Here is a 26,331-nt window from a genome sequence, read left to right as displayed (position 1 = left end):
TATACTGTAGGTGATTTACTAGCCTGTGCTGCACCATTATTTCACCATGCCAGTATTTCCCTTTACTGCACTTCGATATGCCTTCTTACAGTTCAACTTTCGTATATGGGAAACAAGAATAAAATAGTAACAATTAAAAACAAAACAGCACTGCTCCTTGCTGGCTCAGTGCTCCACAGGGGATTTTACAAAGAGATTGTCTGCAGACACCGTAACCCATTTACAACCACTGCTCAGGTAACGGCATGACTTTCAGGATTATCTGAGGCAACACAGACCAAAACTGCCTGTCCTGTGAATTTAAGAGGCATTTATCGTAAACCTGACATATTTAACCATGCTCATACAGGTATGAGTACCACATCCTGTAGCTGCCTGTTTAGTATACTGTACTGCCAAGTATATAAGAATCCATTAGTATCCACAGCCATTGTTTAGAGATACTACTGTACTAAGGGGCATCTTGGTATAGAATCTTGCTCACCCCAACCCCCAACAACCCAAACCCCAAGAGTGTTGCACTGTTGTTTGCTTCCTGTACTATACTTAACATTTTACAAGTACAGGAGCACCAGTACTTTCTGGATTTATCTATATGAACTGTATCATTGCGATTAATATCGCAATGATACAGTTCATATAGATAAATCCAGGAGGCTGGGTGGTCCAGTGGTTAAAGAAAAGGGCTTGTAACCAGGAGGTCCCCAGTTCAAATCCCACCTCAGCCACTGACTCACTGTGTGATCCTGAGCACGTCACTTAACCTCCTTGTGCTCCGTCTTTCGGGTGAGACGTAATTGTAAGTGACTCTGCAGCTGATGCATAGTTCACACACCCTAGTCTCTGTAAGTCGCCTTGGATAAAGGTGTATGCTAAATAAACAAATAATAATAATATTTATATCATTACAATGTACAGTAACAGACATTATTAGAAGCTCAGGAAGCAAGACAGAAATTAAAAAAGGGGATTGGGCCTTTTTTTTTTTTTCTTTCCCCCAAACAGTATTTTGGTCTCTTTGTTGAAATTTTACAGAGAACTTACATACATATAGTAACCGATATTTTCATGTAAGGTAACACCAGCCTTAATTATTTAAATGTGATTTTTACAGAGATGGTACTGTAGTTTAATAATAGTTTAATAACATAGTTTGCACAAAGACAGCATGCCTTTGTTTATTTGAAGAAAAAAACAAAACACAAAAAACATTAGAGTCCGGATAAGCCTGCACATTGGAAATAGAAGGTTTATCATAAAAAACACTCTCTCTTGTCATGTTACTCAATAACCTGCATAAAGCAATCTGTGTTTATATGGCACACACTTAGTTCAAGGGATGCCACTTTGAAAGTCACGCATGCACCAATATCTCAGTGACCCAATCACACAGAAGCTGTATTTAAGGGATGTGAGCTAATGATACAGAAGAGTGCAGTTGGTTGTGTTCACAGTACTGCATAGCTCAACACCAGGATACTGTCCAGCAGAGGAAGACAATGCAAAGCTTGTTCTTTCTGAATTACACATTAACAGAAACAACAGGCTGCTAAAGCTTGGCCTTCGATAATAAACCCCATAATTACAGTATAAAAAAATAAACATAGAAATGGGTGTTATGTTGGTGTTACTGTATGTCACACAAAAAACGAAATCAGCACACTTATTCATCTCATATTTAGACTGGTAAGTCTAATTAACTGAAATAAAAGTCTTCAATATGGCATTTTTGCTGCAGTTGAACTGGCTGTTATCAGTCCGTCTATACAAATAATATTAACTATAAGAAAATCTACCAGAAGACAGAGTTACTAGATTATTAGTAGTAGTAGTAGTAGTAGTAGTAGTAGTAGTAGCATTTGTTTAATTGTACGAACTGTAGATTGTATATGCTTTAACTTTACATGAAATATCAGGATACATCAAATGATAAAAAAATAAAAAAATACAATATAGTTATTTATTCTGACACCTGCACAGGAAGTAGCTAGGGAAGCATTATTTCTTTCAGCAATTCAAAGACCTTATAATTGAAGACACTGTACCCATTTAAGAAAATGAAATCAAACCATTTGGAGAAGAAAGAAATAATAATGAACATCCATCAAACAAAAACAGTGATCTTTTATGAAACAAAAAAGAGCCACCTTGATTATTATTATTATTATTATTATTATTATTATTATTATTATTATTATTATTAATACCCTTAAGATCCACTGTATTTTGTACAGTCATTTTGTAGCATGCCTCTATGAGCTTTACAATGCTTACAATACCTATCCTTTCATTAAGCTTTATTACACTTTGCTAATCTTTTACCATAGTACATTTTTATGATAATAATAATAATAATAATAATAATAATAATAATAATAATAATAATAATAATAATAATAATAATAATCCCCAACTTCTTACTACATATTTTCACAAATGGTCAATTATTAGCAATCCAATTGGACTCCTGATGCATTAGAGACTAGAAAGATTCAGAGGAACAGAGACACACTTCTTTAACTGCTTTAACCAGAGCTGCTTTTTCTGTTCTATTATTCAGCCAGGCATTTTATGCATCCTTATGTATTTTTTTGTGTTTTGTTTGCAGAATCTGATCTTACACAAAACTGCACTGCGCAGACTAGAACAAGAAATAAATACATACATACATTAATAAATAAATAAAAACAAACAAATAAACAAATAACCAGTTTCACAATTGGAAAGGTAACAAGAACAATAATCAATCAATCTGTCATTAAATAAGTGGATAAACATTGTACTTACAGTATAGAACCGCTGCAGTAATAAAAACAAGCTCTTCTTTTTTCATGCAAGAAGGCTATTAAAAAAAAACAAACCCTAAACACAGCCACTGTAAATGTTAAATGTAAATGCCCATGTAAATACGTACGTTATAATACTCCTTTTTCGTGTGATCTGGAAGTAGTGACACAAGATAACAGCTTGCCCACCAACACGTGCAATAGAGCAGTGTGGGCCCCTTGCTTACAGTACAAGAGAACAAGCAACTTCCCCCCACTGCCCACTTACACCCATCACTTTGCTAATTAGCATTGATTGCAGACAAGTTTAGGGGAAACCCTGTTTTAGCCAGCCCTGTATCACCACTCTTTGTTTTAATACTTTCTGTGGTTTCCACTTTGTACTGCACATTATTGTATTCAGTACTGTATACAGGAGCCTGCATCTCTTTTCCCAGTTCTAGCTCAACTGAAACAGTTTCAATTGAATCCTCTATTAAGTACAGCAGTTTGAGACACACTTTAAGGCTTACGCCAATGTTACAAAACGTTTGTCTACTTTACTTCTATACCAGTAGTTTTCAATCACAAATCTCAAGGAACACATCGACACCCTATTGACAATTAGACCATTTTTCAATGTTTCCTCCCTGTAAATTTAAGCTATCTAGTAATACCTTTTTTTTTTTTGTCTAATTAGGAGGTGTCCAACATTAATTTGTTCCCACAAAAAGACATTTTGTGTTTATATATTTTTTACATCTGAATTACTGACAAAGTGCTGTCAGATATCTACAGATCTTGCAAACAAACCTAAAACAATTCAATAAACTAATTTACAAAATTTACCGTAATTCAATGGAGGGCATTTGTGAAATCATTTGAAATGCAAAAAATATTGGCAACAGCTGCAAATCACATTATCAGTAAGTATCTTGTGTGCTTAAGAACCTTTCTGTTACCAGTTGTAAACTCAATGTGTTAATATTTAACTCATAAAACAAGTCTTGCATCTAATATCAAGTACAGGACGTTTTTATATGCAGTACTGTTATGGTTTGATGTTTCGTATCATGCTTTGTATCTAATGGGAAACACAAAGAACTCCAGCTAAATTAGTGCATCTACATGCTTCCATTATTTTTGCAATGTTAAATGTGTTTGCACTAAAACCGAGAGCTACACTTACCATGTACTGTTTTAAAACAGCACCATAGAGTACACCACTAAATGTGAAATATAAGCAAGCTATAAAAATGAACAGTGTCAGATTCACCTCCAGCCACTATTCTTTTCATACTCTGTTTACGAATACACTACAGTGTTGTGTGTGTGTGTGTTTTGGCTCGATGTTCTGTAAGAAGAGCAAGATTAAATGAACAAAAAAAAAGGGGGGTTACAGAGTGCAATGGAACCCATTTTTTTGTTAAGGCATGTAGTTCATACAGTACATTCCCAGCAATGGTACTTTTGTAATTCTTGTTAAACAGTGTTAAGGTATTTTGTATTATGCAATAAACACTTTATAACACTTTACTGGTAATGTTTTAATTTGACCCTGGTGAAAGAAAGTTCATATTTTAGAAAGATTCAGCAAAGACTTCACCAAATCTAAAGAGATGGAGTGAGGTTAACTTTTTAAGGCAATGTTTAAATACTGAGATAACCCCGAAATAAAAAATCTGTAAAAAATACTTCTAATTAAATACAGTAAATTCCCATAAATGCAATGAAAGCAGTATTCATGTGTGTAGCATTCATTTGATAAAATGTGAAGTGTAATCAGTTAGGTCTGCATTAGTTGATTTTGTGTGCTATATTAAATTATAAATCACATACAGGTTGAGAAATCAACCAATCACTGTTAAGGATTTGTAAAAAATTGCAATACAGCTGAACTTGTGTATAAATGTAATCTTATGCTTTGAACAAAGTAAATCACTCTTTGTTTTTTAGATGAATGCACATTGTGTGCATGCTGTCTTTTATTAGAACAGAAATCATTCAGCACAATAAAAAGACTACACACAACCTATTCACTTACTGTGCTGTTTTACAGCAGCTCTGGAATTCATACACTTAAAAAAAGAAAGAAAAACACATTCAATCAGGAAAAGCAGTACTTTAAACATATATTAACATATAAAAATGAACAGTGTCTTTAGCAAAGGAATGTTGATCAGCTATGGTACAATATATTACGTAACTGTAGGCGACTGTTTCCTTTTGCACCACAACCCCCTCCCCACCCCCTACTTTCCTCATGGAAAATCTGCTTTGCACATAATGCGACATAAAACCTGTTAAAGTTTCCTCTTTACTCTGCAATTATGGTGGCTGACACAAGAATGACAATGTAAATGCTATCCTAATGTTAATGCAAATACAATACAATTCTCTACTTGAAAATATTAAGTAGATTTTTTTCTTATTGTTTTATGCTCTACTAAGGTTTAACAATAACCAACCACTATTATTTAAAACTCTTTCTTTCCCTACATTAAAAAAAAAAAAAAACCACATAGTTGGTATTTTAAAACATTATAAAAATAAACACTGACTTTAGACTTATTTCGAAATGTTATGTCATTTCTTATTTTAGTATTGGCCCATGAAACTAATAAGCAACAATCCAAGCTAAGCCAGGCACTTCCTTCCATATGGCTACACCTTTTACTGACTTGCTCACTATAATTATAACAGATATGTTTGTTAATCGCCTTTCCTTAAAAAAATTGAGCTTGATTTTTTAATTTTCAGTGTTTTTTCTGCCCGTCCCTGTCAGTAGTCAAATGTATTATTTATTCAATAAAGTACTTTTTTTTGTCAAGTAAACAACTTAAAATATAATATATATATATATATATATATATATATATATATATATATATATATATATATATAGTTGTAAATTATGTAAATTATAGTTTCATAGTTGTAAATTATTTAATCAATTGGGTGTAATAAAGAACAGTTAAATCATAATTAATTAATGAAATAATAATAATAATAAAAAAAATGGTAGCATTTACCGTAAATTATTTTTAGCTGAGGAAGAACACAAGACTAAAGAGCACAGCCAAGACCTTGGAGTCATTAGTTTGGTAGGTTTTTAAACCTACACAAGTCAGACTTCTATTCAGAGGCATAAAGACAGAGGAAAGGTACAGAAAGAAACAAGTCAAGGTAAGGTCTAGGAATACCAGACAGAAAGGCAGGTGAGAAACAAGGCTGACATAGATTGGTCAGAGAGTCGTCCATCCCCAAACAATCAGAAACAGGCTGCCTCAGTCTGGACTGAATGGTATGGTTGCAAGAAAAAAACAACATTTATTAGTATGTACACCTGGAGGAAGAAGATTCACTTTGCTAAAGGGAACAGAGACAAGCCAGAGCCTTTCTGGGATAGATAAAAATGAAAGGGGGTGGGGGAGGGGGGGGTGCATATATATGTGTAGCCTAAAATGCATTGGATTCTGTAGAGATGTTTACAAAGACATACTGATTCCGCCAAACACTGATATAAAAACACTGCATATAAAAAAATCTCTGTATGTGAAGGGCTTTAAAAAAAAAAAAGTTATTGAATGACTGAACCTCAAGCCTGTTGAGTTTCTTTGGAATTACCTTAAAGATAAAGTTAAGTCCCAATATCAGCGATTGTATATCAGTTAGGTAACAGGCAAGGTGAAGCAAGGTAAAGAATGGAAGAATCTTAACTGTTGGAGTTGTGCTGAGCTTGGCTACTCCTTGCTAAAGAATCTAGGGGCTGTTTAAGATGCCAGAGAAGTTCATACTAAATACAAATATATTAAACAAGGGCTTCAGTACTGATTTAACATCTTAAATGGCTCAATACATTTTGGTACACTATTTATAAACTGTTATAGACTTCAATTAGACTAAACTTTGTTCATTCAAACACATAACCGATGTTCTATGCAGGGGTGACACCTGTACTGACATTTTGACAAATCAGTAACTGCAATTGGTTAATTTTTTATAAGTGATTTTTTAAAATAAAAAAGTGGTGCAAATTTTGCACCAAATTGTCAATTACTGCTTCTACACCTAAAAGCAGAGGATTGAATTCATGCACACATGCTAAAAGTTAATTAAATCGCTTCAATTGCCTACTATATAGTACAGAGATTATATAGTACCTGAAACCTGTCTTACATATAGCCTGTTGTCTATTATAATCTTACATTATCAATGCAAGCATAAAAACTTTCACAATGAAAATGATATCTTAACAATGGAAATATTGCATGTAAGCCTTCTGCCTTGCAAGGCAGAATTCCTAACAATGTCACCCTATAAAACAAAATAAAATCTAATCAGAACATATTTAGCATATTTTCCATTCAACCAAGATTAGCTTTACCACCTTTTCTTTCCGTTAAAAAAGTTTGCTTTGTTGTGCCATGAGGGTTGGAGAACTGATATGTGGCAGATAGCACACAGAAATGTGGTGAGGTGACCTTAAACATAACTTTAAGAGAAATATTTCGGGGTTCTGCGGGCTAGGAAAAAAAAGGAAACTTGTGAAGGCTGTAAAACAAATATGCCACTTGAGATAACAGAGATTAAACAGAAAGAAAGGAAAGAACTCATGAAACAAGGTATCTTCAACTGCGAGTTTAGTCACTCCTATGACAGTGAAATCAGAGGCAGTGAAAAGCCACCGCAGGCTAATCCTGTTGATCTTAACGTCTGGTAACGGGGCAGCAGGTTACAGTACATCGCAATGTACGACACAGGAAGTGAGCACGACGCCCTAACACAGCCCCCCTCCTCCCAACCACCTGTACATGTCTCACAGGATGCAGACACCCCCCCCCCCACTCCCACCCGCACACATACACATAATTTCCAGCTTCGTCGCTAAAACCACAGAGATGCACGTACTGAAAAAAGACAAGAACTTTCACGCTTCGTTTGTTTGTGATGACTAACCTACCCTTTAAAAAAAGTGTTGTTTTTAAAATTTTATTTAAAAGGAAAGGTGTCAGCTAGAAATAAATGCACTGGTGTCAGGGGGGGGGGGCTCTGCACTCGTGCAGCACCTCACCTCTGACTCACAGTTGTTTGTTTGTGGGATACCGTGAAACCGATCAGTCATCTGTGACCTTGTGACAAACACGTTTTCTTTAAGTCCACAATCAAAACCCTTGCTGCTTTAATTACTTAATCATGTACAGTAACATTACCCAGACAACTAAAGAATCTCACTTCCACATTACAATCATCGCAGCACAATCAGCTCCAGTATACGACTTGCTATTTTACTGTTGGTGGAACTCAGAAGCCAGGTGTAATGATAGAAGGGTAAGCACTGTTAAAATCCATCTTCGCTAGAATAATTATACTTAAAATAAATTGGGGTTTTGCATTAGATCTTTAAAAAATGCCACCCTCAGCATATACAGATATAAACAGTGGAGAACACGGGTAAAAAAAAAAAATGGTTTGTACAATATTCACGGATCAGTGACAGAATGTATGAAATTGAGTCAGAAGCAGATTAATAAGCACAGCTGCTTTTTAACTCAGCAAACGGAGTGTACAGTATTTTGTAGATGAGCTGCTGTAGTACACTTGTAAAAAAAAAAAAAAGTTATAAGGTATTTTGACTTTGCCAAAACCCATGCTACCTCAGGAATTCCATCTAAGTCAGTGAGTTCACAGTGTTCAACTGACTACCCTGGCAGACCGACAACAGCTCAACTTCAGGGTCCTCCCATTTTTTCCCCTTGCATTTCACAACAATGATCTCACTCTCCTTCCCAGGAATGTGCTGATTGTTTTATATATCCTGTATACTTTCATGTGCTTGAGTGACCGGTGTGTCTTAAAAGAAAATCAAGACCATGGCAGGAAATGACATGCCTGAAACCAGCAAGGAATTCAACAGGGCTTTTAAACGATGGTGTTTACAGTGGATACCCAATAAAGTGATCGATAAGTCAGGACACTTGGAAAAAAACCCTAACCTTTCTTATGAACTACTGTTAGCTGGAGGGTAAGGAATCTGTTGATGGATCTGGTTGTCAAAATGTGTAGGAATACTGAGGATCTGAGCAAATCCTTTCTTCGGAGCCTTTATGTTAAAAGGTGAAAACAGATATTGGAGCAGACTATGTTGAAGGGTAGCGTTTATTACATTACCCTCCAGCTGGTATAGAGACAGTACCAGTCATGGCAAGTGACCAAGGGGTATGAATGGGATCAAATTAGCATTAAACGACCCAATGTCTTTCTGCATTACTAGAAATAACGTTTTGGGGGTATCACCCCGCATTAAAAACATTTAGCAAGTACACAAAGAAGATAAAAATATCCTTTCAAGGATTCTTAGTAAGAAAGGATTCGGGGTTGGGTAAAACACTTTTGTTCTAGTTTAAAGGATAAAGGCTGCCAAAAAAAGGGGGGGAAAGTTATTTTGTCCTTTTGGTTGTGAAATTTTGCATACACATTGCTCTGAACTTGTGAACAAACTTTTTTTGAAGCATTTACTCTTTTTCTTCAAGTTTTCTTCAAAGATGTTTAAGTTGCTACAGTCGATTGTATTAATGCTTATGTCACTGAATAACACAAACAGACAGAATACAAAGATGCCAGCGGGTGAAATGGAAGCCGCTCTGCCATAAACTTGACCTGTTTGTTTGTTTGTTTTTAAGCAGTCATTTGCTGTACAGACAGCTTGAAGAGTATTTCTTTTTTTACTTTTTTCTAACTTTTATACATTTTGTTTTTCAGATACTACAATACTGTAACAAAAATGTGTTGGATCAAAACCCACCAGCATTTCACTTTGTTTATAGAAAAGAAAGGAGCGTTTAAGAGCATGCAAATATAATAAAACATTACAACAAAAATAACAGCAACAAGAAAATAAATTAATCTAACAACCCAACACAAGAACATCTCATCTTTTCCACTGCTGGGTAGGTAAACTGCTTCTGTAACCACAAACTCTGCATGTTGTATTAATAGCATGCACAACATTAACATGTCCTCCCTCACAAGTTCTTTATTTTCAGACTGCTATGAGATATTCAAGGGTTACATTCTATATGATGACAAAAGTAGAAAGCATGCATCCAGTGCAATAACCATCCCGCTTGCTCGTTCCCAGCTGCCAGCTCTGTCTCCAGACAAAGTCAATCATGTCAGGTTGACACATCACACTGAATCCCTCAATCACAGGGATCTGTTAAGAAGACTGAGATAGGCAGGATTATCAGCTTCCTCAGTGTTTGTGGCAAACTGCAGTGAATCCCTACAGAACAGGGAGAGGTTTGCTGTGGATACGTACCGAAACACTACCAATAGCAAAATATTTCTGCAAACAAACAATACTGTTTGTGGTAAACCAGGATATAAATGCCAGGCACACGATTGTTAGCCTGTAGAATTGAGGCTTTAATAGCGTGCCTAAAGACAAAACGCAGATAGCAAACCGACAGCAGTTAAAGGGCAGTCTCTGGTTATAGTGGCTACACGCAAACCAGCAGCTCTGTAGGAAAATGATGACAGGCAGTATTGCTCTCATCTCAACAGTGGTGCACACACACCTACCTGCTAAACACAAACAGGGTATACTGTATGCAGAGCACAGCAAGAGAAACACCTCCACACATTTCCTGTTTACTGAGGCTTGCTTTCAAAACAAACAGGACGGGCTTCTTTAAATAGCCTAATAAAATAATACATTAACTTAATGTGTATTAACCTTTCAGCACCCTAGACAAACACATATTGTTTTTATTTCTTACTACATCTTTCTTATTCTCTACTGCTACCATTTTAAGAATTAAATAAATATTTTTTATATATAATGCTTTTATTACAGAGTGCTGACTCGACCTTTTTGAACACCTGTCTTTATAAAACATCATTTGCCCCAATCTTCTAGAATTGATTTTTAAGAATATAGCGTTGACTCCGATTTGACGTCTGAATGTGCTGACACATGCTGTGCTCATCTAACACATGATTTTTAACGGTTCCTTCTCTTCGTTTCAGGACTGTAGTGACTGTAGAGCACTTAGCTACCAGGTTTCTTATCTGGGGGAATCCATTAAGGACAGTCAATCATTGACAGGTTTTAAACCCAGACTTTAAAGTCTATTTGTTTGCAAATGCTTTATTGGATTGCGAAACAATTAAGGCTGATTCTCACAAAAAGCTATATAAAAATACAATTGCACTTGATTGAGATTGTTTTGAAGCATGTTTTTCTCTGATAATAACAGCCCCATGCCCTTTAATGAGACGCTTGTTCTCTGTGCAGAGGTCCTGGATTGTCTTCCTCTCGACCCTTGCTAGCAGCTGCTCGGCCTGGGAAGCAAAGGGCTATACTGTAACTAGCACCCTGCAAAGCCTGCTTTTGATATCCAGACAGCAACGTGATTCACGCTGAATGATCTTTCAGAATTAACAATTTGGATTAAATAATATGCTTATACGTACATGTTTTCAGGCTCTGAAATCTGGAAAGTCAAAGGGAATGAACAAGGGAATATTATTAATTTGGTATCAGCTCCTTTCCGTTATTCAAAATTGCAAAAAGCGGAAGCAGAAAAGAATCTGAAAACACAAAAGTGGACGTGACATACAAGAACTTGTCCTGATACCAAAAAACACCCCAGTTCCCTTGTGAAGACCAAGAACATTCTTAAACATCAGCATGAGATTACCTAACAAAGAGTAGCCTCTAATAAATCCCGCTCTGCTCCACTGCCTCTACAAGGGATGCTTTAGGTGTATTACAATTTACTCTCATTCACATTCCACAAGATAGTCTGCTGCTCTACTGCTGGAGAGCTATGGCACAGGCTATGTTCTGAAACTGGCAGTCCTTTGTGTGAAGGGGTTGCCATTCTCATTGGCAGCGGCTTTATGTTAAACACACTGGTGTGAAAACCACTTGGAAGGACATGCTGCCCTTAAACCCTTTTACACTCTTTTTAAAAACATTTAAAACTAGAATCAAGTGTATTCTGGTGTTTGCAGCCATTGCCTTACACAGAGACCACCACCCTACTGTACAGAAGTACCGTACAGAAGTGTCTTGTTGAAAATAAATAGGATTCAAATTTGTAGCAAAGTGTATCCACGTTGGATCATCATTGTTACTCTTATATTGCAAGAAGATTGGTTTAGTATTATGTAACCTTGACCTGAATATCAAAGGCTCCACACAATCCCTATATGCAATTTGACCTTTACCGGTCATGACCTACATAGTTTCTGAGTTTGTTTACTAGGTATTCGAAACATCAGTAGTTGTCTAAATCGGGATAAGAATATAGACATTGGTCACAATCATATAATAGCTAGAGCAGTATTCAAAGATTCAGGATTGCTGGATTTTCCTCAACTTATTATTTTTGGCACCAGATGGGAAAGCAGAAATTGAAAAAAAAAAGCACACTAAAAATACAGCATCTAAAGGAAAACAATTTTAATACATCCGTTAGAAGAAAATGCGTTACTGATTTGTTATTTACATTTCCGTTATGTATTTAACAGTCATAAAACTAAAACAATGGGCCCAATTCACTAAACTTGTTTAAATAAACATATATGAGTGAATAGCCCCAATGTGTGTAAAACAGAGTGATGAAACATCTTCTGAATCCCAGTTCATCATTACACCAGATATAGTACTGTATATGACAATTTAAACGCATTGGTAAAGGTCTGTAAATGTACTGAATAGCCTGCACTGTGCAATTTGAAGGTACTGGAACAAAGCAAGTGTAATCTGCATTCATGGAGTTCACGCTGCATGCTATTACCCAGCAAGTTGGTGAATGCACACATTATTCAATAAATCAGTGCCGGCGCTGTCCCTTTGGCCCATCCAAGTTCACTCTCCTTAGCGGTTTAAAAAAATAAATTGTAAACCGCTAAGGCGCGTAAACTTGGGTTGGCCAAAAATGCATATTATCCTCCCTGTTTCATTTTCTAATTTTATCCTACATTTTTCAATCTGTCACCAGTATTTACAAATAGTTCTACTGACTGACACGCCTGAACGCAGATACTTGCAAATCACGTCAAATTATTCCAAAAGTACCCATCTACTCTATTTTAATTTGACAAACTGAAAAGCTCACATCCGGTTTTGGAAGACGTCAGAGAGAACTGTATTTATTTATTTAGCAGAAGCCTTTATCCAAGGCGACTTACAGAGACTAGGATGTGTGAGCTATGCATCAGCTGCAGAGTCACTTACAATTACATCTCACCCGAAAGACGAAGCACAAGGAGGTTAAGTGACTTGCTCAGGGTCACACAATGAGTCAGTGGCTGAGGTGGGATTTGAACTGGGGACCTCCTGCTTACAAGCCCTTTTCTTTAACCACTAGACCACACAGCCTCCAGCCTCCAACTGTAGTTAAGGAAAGTTAGCGGTGAGTGAAAAGGTTAGTAAATTGAGATTAGTGCTGTTCTGTACAGGGACTGTACTTTACCAGTATGGGTACGTGGTAACTAATGGTAGGGCTGGCGTCTTCAGCCGTCTCCGCTGCCTTTTTTGGTTCTCCACTGCCGCTTGCTGCTGTATCAGGAACCGGCAGTTTCTTTCTTTTTCTCCGTCTGTATACTGTGCTCTGTGTTTATTCTAGTTCTTTGGCCAGTGCTTCTGCTGGATTGTATCCTGCAAGGGCTAACCCAAGGAATAGGAGTGTCATTCTTATAGGATCGGCCGTCCTCCCAAGACCGGCCCCCAACCAATTAAAGAGGTCAGAGCGACACACCCTCACTCAACCTCTTTGTATCAGCGTCATGATTGGCAGGCAGGTCCTGCAGGGCTTCTGATCCCCCCCCCCCCCTTGCAGGATCATGCATGTGCCCGATAGCCAGCACAGACCTCCCCTGTCACACTAACCTTTGCTGATATCGGTAACCTGGACCAGACTATCTGGCACCTTGGACAAATTCGTCACAAAATGTGGCACCTCAGATGTTAAAGATACTGATAGGTGTTTTGTTATTTGTTTTACAATGGCTGAAGGGCATTATGGAAAGGTTAATTTGGTTGAGTTTGTTTTGATAGGCAAAGAAAAATTATTAGACGCTGTACCTGTTTCTTAGTTCTCCAGTGGTCTCACATGTTTAGATGTTAAATTCAGATGATGATAATACCATGGCTGACCCACCTTTATTACCTTTACCTACACCTAGACCTAGGGGAAGTATTCACAGATCTGAATTCAGTGTGTTGCTTCAGAATATAGAATCAGTAAAATAATCTTTAAGAGACACTCAGTTGTTCCAGGCACAATGGATGTCATGGCAGGAAGAGTTGTATAAATGTCAGGGCAAAATTTCAAGTGAAGTGTTGTGATAAGTATATGGAGAAGCATTTGAGATACTATTATTGCTCTTCCTTCCACTATAGATAAAAAAAACTAGATTTAGTTGTAGAAAAAATTGTGGGAGAATCTTTTAAGATTAAAGAAGAAGTCAAATGGAATATAAAACAGTTAGCAGTAGAATTGCATTCTGGATCTCAAACTGTGCAGAGCTTAGTACAGCAGATACTTAATGATGTTAAACAGTTTCAATCTCAAATGTGTTTAGATGTTAAAAGCTTACAGGACAGCATGTGTAAGGAAATGGAGATATTGTCTAACCAGGTTATGCAATTGAAATACAAAGCGGTTACTTTGGAACCTATGTAAATGAATCAATTCAACAAAACTTGTACAACCAGAAAACGGTGCAGGTTAAAGATGTTGGGATGTAAAGCTACCCATTAAATTGATGTTTCCAACATTTGGCAGGACTGAAGATGATGCAGATCCTATTCTGTATTTAGAAAAATGTCAAGACTTTCTTGCTCTTCAACCTACGTGTAATAAGGAAATCCTGGCAACATTAAGAGCGTGCTGTACGGTACTGCAAGAGATTGGTGGGAGACTGCATGGAATTATGTGAAAACCTGGTCAGTTTAAGGAATGTTTGATGGCTGCTTTCTTGTGAGAAGACAAGCTGGTAGAGCGAATAAGAAAAGGAATTCAGAAAGAAGGAGAGAGCATTCTTTAGGCTTTATGTAAGAGATGGAAATCTGACATTGCAGAGTCTGAAGTTGTTAAACTTATTCTCAGAAATATGAATCCTTATGAGATCCAGAGTTCATACTGTGGAAGAATTGATACGACTGTGAGGTCAGTGGGAGAGAGATTATCAACATCAGCAAGAATATGAACAGCATAAAGCTTTAGTCAACAAAGGGAAAGCTGCTGGGAGATCTATAGAACTTGCAAAAGGAGGTACCAGCAAATATGAGAAAGTCTTCTTTTATCTCTAAGCCACATATTGTTTTATGCTGTATAATTAGCATATGCCTTGGTTATTGGTTTGAATTTCATCACTCAAAGTGGACTGCACATTGATGTCCGGAATCAAGAATACAGTTTTCCAAGGGACAAAAGACACGGAAAATGTCTATTTCAACCAGGAAATGTGCAAGTGATGTCTTGGACTTCTTCTACCGAAGGTAATGATTCGCCCTATACCTTACATTTTACTGTTGCTAACCACTTCAGCTCCAGGACGTTTGCATGTATATCAAATGAAAGAGCACTTGCAGTACCATGCTGTGCCTGTGTACGTCAAGGTTTGCCATCTTTTCAATCTGATCTCCTTTGTATAAAGGAGATGAGTGGTGTAGGTGACAAAGTGAATGTGACTGTCCAAACCGTTTTGTTTGGGACTGAAAACCTGCCGTTTTACCCCTATACCAGTAAACAGTGGGTTTTCAGTCCCCCCCAAAAAAGGTTTCACAAAATAATAACACAGTACAGTAATCCACAAGTGCACGGGAAAGTGCTCCGGTTGTAGCACAGTGGTGCTCTGTTTTGCTCAGTTGTGCTGTGCTGTGATCTGTAGTGTTATTCGTGCTGGTTCCGTGGCTGCAGCTTCCGACTCGCTAGTCCTCTGCTACACAAATAAACAAACAAAAACACAGCGCTCATAGTATTTAATTTTATTTGACCAAAAAAAGCTTTTTGTATTAATTTTATATATTGTGTACGTTATTTTTTACATACATTAAAAAACGTGAATATTTCTGTTATGTATATTTTACTGTGTATACATTTTGCTGACTATACAAAAAACAAAAAAATAATTGGCAACGACTAAATTTATAAAAAAGAAAAAAAAAATATATAAAAAAATATATATATCTCCCAATTTAGAATGGCCAATTATTTTTTAAGCTCAGCTCACCGCTACCACCCCTGCGCTGACTCGGGAGGGCGAAGACGAACACACGCTGTCCTCAATTGAGCCCGCCCCCTGGGGGCTCCCGTCCATGGTCGGCTGTGGAATAGCCTGAACTCGAACTTGCGACGTTCAGGCTATAGGGCGCATCCTGCACTCCACGCGGAGCGCCTTTACTGGATGCGCCACTTGGGAACTCCTTTTTTTTTTTGTTCATATAAAAATAAAATGTAAAAAAAGATACAACTTTTGTGTTTGCTTTGCTTTATTGAATATGACTATTTAGTACAGACCGTTGTCTCTTCAGAACAACAAAAGACACATTCTGCTAAGAAATAAATAATAATAACGTTTACAAACGAGGAGGCCATTCAGCCCATCTTGCTCGTTTGGTTGTTAGTAGTTTACTGATCCCAGAATCTCATCAAGCAGCTTCTTGAAGGATCCCAGGGTGTCAGCTTCAACAACATTACTGGGGAGATGGTTCCAGACCCTCACAATTCTCTGTGTAAAAAAGTGCCTCCTATTTTCTGTTCTGAATGCCCCTTTATCTAATCTCCATTTGTGACCCCCGGTCCTTGTTTCTTTTTTCAGGTCAAAAAAAGTCCCCTGGGGGGACACTGTCAATACCTTTTAGAATTTTGAATGCTTGAATCAGATCACTGCGTAGTCTTCTTTGTTCAAGACTGAACACATTCAATTATTTTAGCCTGTCTGCATACGACATGCCTTTTAAACCCTGGATAATTCTGGTTGCTCTTCTTTGCACTCTTTCTAGAGCAGCAATATCCTTTTTTGTAATGAGGTGACCAGAACTGAACACAATATTCTAGATAAGGTTTTACTAATGCTGCTTGTATGTCAGCATACAAGCAGCAAATTGTTAAAGAACAGATGGAGAGTATGCTTGAAAAGGTGTAATTGAACCCTCATTTTCTTCCTGGGCTTCTCCTGTTGTTCTTGCACCAAAGAAAGATGTCTCGCAGCTATTCTGGTGTAGACTATAGAAAGCTAAAAGTTTTATGCTAAAACTGAAGATGATACCCTCTTCTTACTGTTAATTAAATCTAGAATCTTTGTCAAGAGTTCCTATTTTTGCCACCTTGGATTTAAATAGCGGATACTGGTAAGTTAAAATGGCCAGTGATAGTAAAGCCAAAACTGCCTTTGGTTCACCTTTTGGCTTATATGAATTTTGTGTGATGCCATTTGGATTAAAAAATGCTCCTGCAACCAACCAGAGAGTTATGAAAAGAGTTTTGGGAGAACTGCGACGGAACATCTGTTTTGCATATCTGAAATGATATCATAATTTATTCTTCTAGGATAAATTTTGGGATATTCAAGCAGTTTTAAGCAAACTTGAAAGGGCTGGATTCACTTTTAATTTAAAGAAGTGTCAATTTTGCAGACAGCAAATTAAGTTTCTGGGACATGTGGTAACCAACCAATGGATTCAAGCTGATCCTGAGAAAACTGAAGCCATCAACTGTTTTCCTGAGCCAAAAACCATGAAGGAAGTTCAAAGATTTTTGGGCACTGCAGGATGGTATCACAGGTTTTGTTTCCAACCTTTCACAAATTGCTGAACCATTGAATGCACTGAAGAAGAAAGGTGCCAAGTTCAAATGGACTACTGAGTGCCAAACTGCTTTCCAGTCTTTAAAAAATAATCTGATTTCACCTCCAATTTTGGGACACCCAAATTTGCAGCTGCCACTCATTGTGTATATTGACGCAAGTGCCTATGGACTCTGAGCCATTTTGCTACAACACACTTCTCCGTCTTCAGAAGAAGTTTTGGCTTATGCCAGTAGATCTTTAACATCACCAGAAAGAAATTACTCAACCACCAAACGCGAGTGCTTGGCAGTAATTTGAGCTCTAGAAAAGTGACAACACTATTTAGAAGGGAAACATTTTACAGTAGTGGCTGATCATTCTTCACTGTTATGGGTTTTCAACACTAGTAAACCCAACTCTCCTCTAAAACGGTGGGTGTTGCGCCTGCAAGAATTTAATTTCTTCATTGAAAATAGAAAGGGAAAACTGAATTGTGCTGCAGATGCTCTTTCAAGAATTTCTTCTTCCATTCTTGAAAACACTCTTCTGGGTGTGCAGACTCGCTGCATACAGAAAGAGAAGTTTGAACCTTTTCTTCTCAGTGATGAGGATATCTGGAATGCACAAAGAAATGACGAAGAAGTGCAAGAACTGTATCAAACACTTCTGCTTGCTGAGGAAGAACCTTCCACAAAATCAGAAAGCAATAACTACTATGAGATAGTGGAAGATAAAGTCTATAGAAAAGTGAAACAGCCAAATCAGGGATATCTCTATCAAGTATATATCCCACAAGCATTGCACACTCAAGTTATGTCTGCTTATCACAACAATCCTTTCAGTGGATACTTTGGCAGATACAAAACCTTAAAATAAAAAATTGCAGGTGGCTGTGGAGATTCTCAAGTCTGTCAGGCTTATGAACCGGAAAACCGACTACTAGCTGGGAAAATCCAACAAACAGAAGTTCATTACCCTTGGGAAATGCTTGGACTAGACTTGATGGATCATTTGCCATGCAGTACTAAAGAAAATACTCAGTTACTTGTTGTGGTAGACTACTATTCAAAGTGGGTTGAATTATTTCCCTTACGGAATGCCACAGCTAAAGTTATAGGCAGGAAACTTCAAGGAACTATTTCCCAGGTGAGGAACCCCTAACTTTATCTGATCCTGGATCACAGTTTGTGTCTCAAGTTTTAAAGGATGTCTGTGATCAATGGCTGGGTGTGAAAAAATTGACAACTTCATATCACCCACAAACAAACGTAACAGAAAGAGTCAACAAAACCCTGAATCCAATGCTTGCTTCTTATGTAGTAGATCAATATCTGTCAGAGTTGCGTTTTGCTATGAATTCTGCCATTCACAAATCAACTGGATATTCTCCTGCGGAAATTAATTTAGGAAGAACTCCTAAAGGACCGTTGGAGAACATCTTTCAGTGTGATGTTTGGCCTGATGAATTTCCTTATGATGTTGTTTCTCAATTAGCAGAGATGCACAAAAGAGTTCAAGAAAATCTTCTAAAACCATTTTATCCCTCATTTTAGATGTAAGGTGAGCATTTTTAATGAAGTAGACAGCACTGATGAATTTCAAGGGTGTATACAGGATAAGCTAGATCAAGATCAAGCTATCCCGGGGCTCCCGAGTGGCGCATCCAGTAAAGGCGCTCCTCGCAGGATGTGCCCTATAGCCTGGAGATCGCTGGTTCGAATCCAGGCTATGTCACAGCTGACCGTGACCGAGAGTTCCTAGGGGGCGGCGCACAATTGGCTGAGCGCTGCCCGGGTAGGGAGGGCTTAGGTCGGCAGGGGAATCCACGGCTCACCGCGCATCAGCGACCCCTGTGGCCGATAGGGCGCCTGTGGCTCTGCAGCGGAGCCGCCAGATCTGTGTTGTCCTCCGGCACTATAGGTCTGGTAGCATTGCTGTGGATCTGCAGTGCGAAAAATGACGGCTTGGAAGGAGCACGTTTCGGAGGACGCGTGTTTCAGCCTCCGTTTCCTGAGTCGGAGGGGGGGGGTTGCGAGCGGTGAGCCGGGGATACAGATAATAATTGGGCATGCTAAATTGGGGTGAAAACCGGGGTAAAAATAATTGGCGACGACTAAATTTAAAAAAAAATAAATAAATAAAAAAAAAAATAATAAAATAAAATAAAATAAAGATCAAGCTATCCCTGGAAGTGTTAGCTTTTAAGTGGTGTCACTCTACCTGCCATGCTATAAATCACCTGACTTGTGGGGCAAAGAAAACACAAACTGTATGGCGGCAAGAGTAGAGTGCACAGCGAGTTTTGCTTGGGATGAAACATAAAAAGACCTAATTAGTATAGCTTAATCTACAGTTTTCAGTGCTGGATACTGCGGGACTTTTTGAGTCAATCTATGTTTGCATCTTATTTATTTAACCTGATTGTAATATATATATATATATATATATATATATATATATATATATATATATATATATATATATATATATTCATTGCTGTGTGATTTTTTTGTAATTTACTCTGCTATTTATCTTGCTGCCTGTAGGAGGTTGAAATGGGCGTTTATTGGTGCATGTTGTGCCAATGGTAAATAAATGAACTGCATTTTATCCTCTGTAACAAAGCTAATCAGTTGTTTACTAAATCAGATGCTTGTTTGTGCTTGGAAAAGGATATGCAATGCATTGTATGCGGCAGCTTTAAACACTATATCATTTATATACACTTTAGTGATAAACGTTGAGGGAAAAAGAAGCTTTTAAAAATAGGATTTGCCAAAGATATCTTGTTTTAAGGGCAGTTGCTTCAAAAAATAAGCTGGACGAGTGCAACGAGAGCCGTAGTCTTATAATGGTCCAGCTCTATTTTTTTATACTATATTTTTGTAAATAAGTTTAGACTTTGTTCCCTTTATATTAATATAATAAAGGTCAAGGATGAGACATTTGGTAGAATTGTGTGTTTTTGAGTGTGTGAGTTAAGTATACCATACCCAGAGTGAGTTTAAACAGAAACAAGCAAGGGGAGAAACCATTGGTTCTCTGTTAGGCCCCAAACAAGTGGAGAAAAACAGGTACTATGTTAAAAGCTTTGGAGAGATAGCGCGTTTTCTTGTTGTCAATAAATTCCCCCTTCAAGGTGATAGAGACATTAAGTAAAATGGTACTTGATTAAATTAAAAGACAAATATATGCATTCTGCATCTAGTGGGCTCTGTATCAAAAGTGATGGGACACAAAGTAAGTGCAATGTAGAAAATCTGCCCATCATGGTAAGCTTTGTTAGTGATTCTATACCTGAGGAACATCTGATTGGGTTGCTTGAATTACATCAGTTGGATGCAGAATACATTACAGCTCAGATACTAAAACACCTCTCTGAATAGGCTTTAATGCGGACAACATCATCAGCCAGTGCTATGATGGTGCATGAGTGATGAGTGGGGTCAATGGAGGTGTGCAGGCGTAGCTGCAAAGAAGACTAGGGAGGCACATACCAGACATACATTAATACAACCATCAGCTGCACTTAGTATTAGTGCATGCAATTCAAAGTGAAACACATGAAAGAGATTTTTTTATCTTTGTAATTCTCTGTATGCATTCTTTCATCGGCACTACATTACTCAAATGTACAAGGACCCTTCACTAAAGAGATTGCTGGAAATTTGCTGGACAAGCCATTTTGAAGTGACCAAATGTGTTGCTGATAACCAGGATCTTATTCTTGATATACTGTCAGAAGTATGTGGACTTATGTACAGACACATGTGGACACTTTTCTCAGCTTAAGAGACAGAACTTCTTTGTTCTTGGAAAGTTCCTAGTTCATATATTTGGTATTTTAAAGCCAGCAAATGGTGTTCTTCAATCACAATCTGCTGATCTGTGCTCTGCTAGTGAGGTGATAAATGCATCAGTAGACACATTAAAAAAAAATAGTTGTAAAGAGAATTCTGGACTGAGCACTGTAGTGTAACTGTAGCTGTGCATCATACAACGAGACAAAGAACCATGAGCTAGCTGATTCTGTAGTGCTTTCAATACTAGGACATTCAGACTCTGGAAGTACTGGTAAATCTGACTATAGTCTGACATTAAAGAGACCTGTTAAACATTCTAGACAGAGCAGTACCCCCTACTCCGATCCAGTACATTTCTACCATGATAGAGCCTCTTCAGGTGACAAAAATGACATGGTCAGTGAAATTGTCATAGCTAAACTTATGCTGCTTAAAAAACTCACCAAAGATGCAGACTGTGCCACTGTTTTTAAACTTCTGCATGGATTTAAATACAATTAATGGCAAGTAAGTGTTTTAAGTTATAAACACTAGCAAAAATAGGTAGAGAAATACATCACCTCAAGTGATGTACATGTGGATGGCAGAGAGGCACTGAACACATTTAAAAGAATACTTAGTATTTGGTGAGTCACTATTTACTTTTGTTTATTGTGGAATTACCTAGAAGCCTATATTATTACTGCAATCAACTAACAAAACTAATGTATGTTTAAAAGTGTATGTCTAAACTGGATTGCCAAATTTTTTATTATTTTGTATTTTTTTTCTAATTTTACAATACAAATATGTAAACATTGGACTGCACTATGCATCAATAGTATGTAGCTATAAATACTCAAGTATTGTTCCAGTTCAAAATGCACATTTCTTATTTCATAACACTAATAAGAAACAAGGTGTGTATGTTAATTCTTAAATTAGGGAAAGCATTTTTGCATGGTTTAATACCCCCCTACCCGTGCAATTAACAATTAATAAGGATTCATCATTATAGTATATTAAATACTTAAATGGTGAATTAAAACACTACACGTCGCTGTATAGCATACAAAGAACAGACACAAAAGGATGCGCTGCAAAATAAATATCTGTTTAAGAAGCCTGACAAAGCTAATGCATTCACCCTAAATACGCGCTGCGTGTCATTAGATCCGACTCGTTATGTTATTGCAATCACGCAAGAGCTTTCAATGACTATTATTTTTAGAAGCATGTCACTATAATTTAAAAATAGCCGGGTGTGCAAAAAGGGAGGGCACGATTTCACACTCAGCTTCGTTCATGACAGCCAGATCTTTATCTAAATAACATTTAATTTCCTTACAATGCACTGTAATGTCAGTGAAAAAAAAAAAAAAAAAAACTCTTGGGTTTCACTTTTCTGCTTTACTCAAAGACATATGGGATGCTCTGAATATAAATATTTGATATCCCAGCAAATTCAACACTTTTACTTTGACCTCTTTAACATTACTAATAGACAAAGGAGTTGCATTATTACATTAGCGCAAACAGTTCAACACCTGAGTTAAAAATATCAGCGTTTTGTTTTTACATGTTCAACTTGCACAGTAGAAAGTGGTGTTTTTAAGCATTGCTGAAAATCGCATTTTCCCGATGCGGCGCCGCATCGTGTCAAGTTGACATGTTCAAGAATTTGGGACAAAGAAACCAATGCGATTCACAAGGGCTGCATGGTCGTTTTGTGCGCGGAAATACAGCCATTCACATCGTACAGTACTACAAGAAATGAGTTTACTTCAGTCTGCCAACAATGTTCTATAAGAGAACATGTCACACGAGCTGCTTCTATTTTAAAACAAAGGGTCATTTATACCCAAACACGAGTCTATGAATATCCGTCAGGACAATCCTATATTACACACGGGTACAGCCAGCATTTATTTGTGGTGATGTTAAAAGGGAAACACACTATAATATTTGGAACCATATTTTCAACAAATGTTACATAAATATACTCTTTGTGTAATGCTATTATAATCCGGCAAAATAATTATCCCGTAGAAAACAAAAAACAAAACAAACAAACATAATAATAATAATAAAATTGTGGGTATCTCTGCAGAGACGCCAGGGGTTCACAAGTGCAGTTTGCATTTGCTGTTGAACCAAATAAAGACAGCGGCGCCTGCCTTACACAGCAAATATTTTGCTGATTGTATGCGGATTAATGCTGTAGTGTAATTCTTGCTCGTAGCTGTTGACTTTGTTAACCGATGAATGAATACCACACGCGCTACTCACGTTTTCACACAAAACGGTTTGTTTTAAAATGCATTATTATTATTATTATTATTATTATTATTATTATTATTATTATTATTATTATTATGCAGTTTTGTTCTCCTCAGACAATACATACATTTTACATTATTAAGCTATGGGGTCAAGAACAATTTGCGATACCGGTACAGTTGATTATATTTTAATCTGGCGATATGGAGTTAAAAAAACACATTTTGTATTTATTATTATTTATTTTTTTAATGGGGGGGGGAGGCAGCCCAAGAGTCATGCAAGAGGGCGGGTAAATCGTGACATCGTGTCTGCCCCTTTGCCCTGGCCGTGTGATCGGTCAAACTGACAGTTCTGTCTCTGCAACCACGACAGAGCCCCCACCCCCCCACCCCGGGCTCCAAATGCATCCGAACCACACACAAACTAAAGGAATAATGACCAGCTAACTACAGAAAAGGATGTGCAAGACGTAAAATGAAAAAAACATTTAAAAAAATAAAAGAAATATATAGCTCTCTGGTTAATCTAACTTTAGCTGAAATGAAAAAGCAGAGGCTGACAGCAATACACGCTCCTTGACAGCATTCAGAACGCATGCATTTTTCTTTCTTCGCATTACAGCATTTGTTTTTCGATTTCAGCGCTCCTAATACACCAGCATTACCATCCAAAGTCCCCCTCCCCACACGTTCTGTAACCGTATACCCGTTGTACAATGCCAACAGCAAACAAGAAACACAACACTACATGTATAACATTCATACAGCTACTCACCTTTTAACTTTCGATTTTTATTCTTGCAAATCCAGCCTTTTTCTGTCTGTTTACCAAATAGGATTTTTTTTCACATGGTGACTTCCTTGTAGAGTTTCTCAAAGCCCCAAAGCTGTAGGTATTTCGTGGACAAGGTTTAATGTTAGGCGATTTTGTTGTGTAAAGGGACGCCTGGTTGTTATTATTGGCGTTGTTTTTTTCGGTGAATGTCAGTGTGTGTTGTTGATCCGTGCAACGTGCAGCTCCTTCTGCTCCTACTGTTTGTTACTTTCTAATGGAACGCCTACCCTCAATCGCTGCATTGTTGACATTCGAGCGTTGACGTCATCACTCCCTCATTCACAACAATAAGCGATACAGATTGCGTTAGTGCCGCAGGCAGATTGGGCGCCTACTCAAAGAATCGTCCGCAGCTCTTTTGGTGAATTGCCCTAGCTAGCACGCGCAGCGCGCAACCTGTCTGCTCACGCGGCGGGATAGTTTCTAAATCAGTGCTCGCGCCATGAATTACAAAGCTATGCAGAGCACTAAGAAATTAATTCATTCATTCATTAATTCATTAATTCATTAAGTAATAAAAAATAACAACAAACTGCAAAGGTATGTGGGACTTGTAGTCACATGAAAGTATTGTATTCATATTTTAGGCACTTCTAAAGTACTGTTAAAGGGATCTTGCAGATTACGTGTAATAATATATATAAAATCCAACATTTTCGTTTCAACGTGTTGTAGAATGCCTAATGAATACTTATTTATTTACTTACTTATTTGTTTTAAATTAATTCATACTTATGTATCGGATTAATACAGTATGAATGTACTGCATTTATGCAAAAGTACATTTTGGGCGCAAAAGCAGACCTGTTGACAGAGTATGGTACCACGTTTAGATACCAAACAAATAAAGTAATTCGCAGATATATGTGTGTGTGTGTGTCCCATAAGAGCAAAAGTACCTAGGGGAGGGACGAAGGTGTGGTTTCAACGGAGGGACTGCTGTGGTTGGCAGCAGTTTCTGACATTTTGGAATGTTTTTAAACTCCTCTGCTGTCTTAAAGCCCTTAAACTAGGTGTTCCAGAGATAGTCAATGTTGTCTCGGAGTTGGTTATATTAAGTTGGGGGGGGGGTCGGAGGGTCCTTGCAGTATTATTAATGTCAAGGCCAGATACACATGCTTATTATCTAAAATGAGCTCAAAATGACTCACGTACTGCCCTTCCAGCAACCACTGTACACATTTTAATCTGAGAGGATAATTCTTTATAAAACGTGTGAGTAATTCAGATGGACCATGTATTATTTTAGTTTTTCAATACCATATCAGACTCAAAGGACCCTTAGTTTTGCTACCATTGAGGGAAATGTTCAGCCAGGAATTAAACAATTGTAACAAAGCAAAACTAGCGAGAAACAACTTGTTACAGGAAATATTCAGTAGCTTATCCATCCACAAAGGAAACACAAAAAGGGCATCACCCAGCATACTTTTAATTTCTGCTGCAGAATTTCCACCTCAGGGAGTGTGAATTGAATTATAAATTGCCAGGCCACTACAGAGCCGTCAGGTCTCGCTCTGTGGGAGTGTCTCAGTGAGATCTGACTCTGCTCACATTTCCAATACAGTTCCATGAACCTGGAGATTAAGCCAGCAAACACATGACACTATGAAATAACCTGAAGCTTGTTTTGAGACCCTGGCAGCTCTCCCACAAGCACCACCGTTTAACAAGAGAAAGGTTTCCTTTTTTGATAAACACTGCTGTGGAATGTACATGTACATACACTCGTGGCTTTATTCTGAAGCAGCACATTAGAAAGTAACTGCTCAGAGCCACAGCTGAACTGTTTCATGCTGATTTTACAATGTTTTCTATCATTCTCAGAAAATTTGCCTTTCCACTTGCTTCAAAATAAT

At 37.5% G+C, this 26,331-nt stretch overlaps 1 protein-coding gene across 1 annotated transcript in view; it reads right to left on the bottom strand.

Moving 5' to 3' along the window:
* Positions 1 to 24,852, bottom strand: part of LOC117411375 (transcription regulator protein BACH2) — a 105,026-nt gene extending 80,174 nt beyond the window's left edge. The window contains exon 1 of the mRNA XM_034018776.3: positions 24,413 to 24,852. The gene's annotated coding sequence lies outside the window, so the exon portion shown is untranslated. The remainder of the gene's footprint in view (positions 1 to 24,412) is intronic.
* Positions 24,853 to 26,331: the final 1,479 nt, after the last annotated feature.

Source organism: Acipenser ruthenus, chromosome 6 (assembly GCF_902713425.1).
Source record: "Acipenser ruthenus chromosome 6, fAciRut3.2 maternal haplotype, whole genome shotgun sequence".
In the NCBI taxonomy this organism is placed as follows: domain Eukaryota; kingdom Metazoa; phylum Chordata; class Actinopteri; order Acipenseriformes; family Acipenseridae; genus Acipenser; species Acipenser ruthenus.
The sequence above is the reverse complement of the archived record's forward strand: the minus strand, read 5'-3'. Positions and strand labels throughout refer to the sequence as shown.